The sequence below is a fragment of the Coturnix japonica genome, unplaced genomic scaffold, assembly GCF_001577835.2.
Source record: "Coturnix japonica isolate 7356 unplaced genomic scaffold, Coturnix japonica 2.1 chrUnrandom647, whole genome shotgun sequence".
NCBI lineage: Eukaryota > Metazoa > Chordata > Aves > Galliformes > Phasianidae > Coturnix > Coturnix japonica.
Genome location: NW_015440013.1, coordinates 24,621 through 26,312, shown reverse-complemented (window position 1 = coordinate 26,312; position 1,692 = coordinate 24,621). Strand labels below are relative to the sequence as shown.

Below are 1,692 nucleotides of genomic sequence, written 5' to 3'. Positions count from 1 at the left end.
AACCCCATAGAGACACCCCATAACCCCATAGAGACCCCATAGAGACCCCATAACCCCATAGAGACCCCATAACCCCATAGAGACCCCATAGAGACCCCATAACCCCATAGAGACCCCATAGAGACCCCATAACCCCATAGCGACCCCATAACCCCATAGAGAGACCCCATAACCCCATAGAGACCCCATAACCCCATAGAGAGACCCCATATGAGACCCCATAACCCCATAGAGAGACCCCATAACCCCATATAGACCCCATAGAGACCCCATAACCCCATAGAGAGACCCCATAACCCCATAGAGACCCCATAACCCCATAGAGACCCCATAGAGACCCCAGAACCCCATAGAGACCCCATATAGACCCCATAACCCCATAGAGACCCCATATGAGACCCCATAACCCCATAGAGACACCCCATAGAGACCCCATAACCCCATAGAGAGACCCCATATGAGACCCCATAACTCCATAGATACCCCATAACCCCATATAGACCCCATAACCCCATATAGACCCCATAACCCCATATAGACCCCATAACCCCATAGAGAGACCCCATAACCCCATAGAGACCCCATAGCCCCATAGAGACCCCATAGAGACCCCATAACCCCATATAGACCCCATATAGACCCCATAACCCCATAGAGACCCCAGAACCCCATATAGACCCCATAGAGACCCTGTAACCCCATAGAGACCCCATAACCCCATAGAGACCCCAGAACCCCATAGAGACCCCATAACCCCATAGAGACCCCATAGAGACCCCATAACCCCATAGAGACCCCATAACCCCATATAGACCCCATATGAGACCCCATGAGGCCCCATAGAGACCCCATAACCCCATAGAGAGACCCCATATAGACCCCAGAACCCCATAGAGACCCCATAACTCCATAGAGACCCCATAGAGACCCCATAACCCCATAGAGACCCCATAGAGACCCCATAACCCCATAGAGAGACCTTGTAACCCCATAGAGACCCCATAACCCCATATAGACCCCATAACCCCATAGAGAGACCCCATAACCCCATAGAGACCCCATAGAGACCCCATAACCCCATAGAGACCCCATATAGACCCCATAACCCCATAGAGACCCCATAGAGACCCCAGAACCCCATATAGACCCCATAGAGACCCCATAACCCCATAGAGACCCCATAGAGACCCCAGAACCCCATAGAGACCCCATAGAGACCCCATAACCCCATAGAGAGACCCCATAACCCCATAGAGACCCCATAGCCCCATAGAGAGACCCCAGAGCCCCATAGAGACCCCATAGAGACCCCATAACCCCATAGAGACCCCATAACCCCATAGAGACCCCATAGAGACCCCATAACCCCATAGAGAGACTCCATAGAGACCCCATAACCCCATAGAGACACCCCATAGAGACCCCAGAACCCCATAGAGACCCCATAGCCCCATAGAGACCCCGTAACCCCATAGAGACCCCATAGAGACCCCATAACCCCATAGAGACCCCAGAACCCCATAGAGACCCTGTAACCCCATAGAGACCCCATAGAGACCCCATAACCCCATAGAGACCCCATAACCCCATAGAGAGTCCCCATAACCCCATAGAGACCCCATAACCCCATAGAGAGTCCCCATAACCCCATAGAGACCCCATAACCCCATATAGACCCCATAACTCCATAGA

General features: G+C 52.6%; 1 protein-coding gene across 1 annotated transcript in view; it reads right to left on the bottom strand.

The window, feature by feature from the left end:
* The window catches only part of MAPK7 (mitogen-activated protein kinase 7), a 24,289-nt gene that overhangs the window by 3,725 nt on the left and 18,872 nt on the right, over positions 1 to 1,692 (bottom strand). The window lies entirely within an intron of this gene.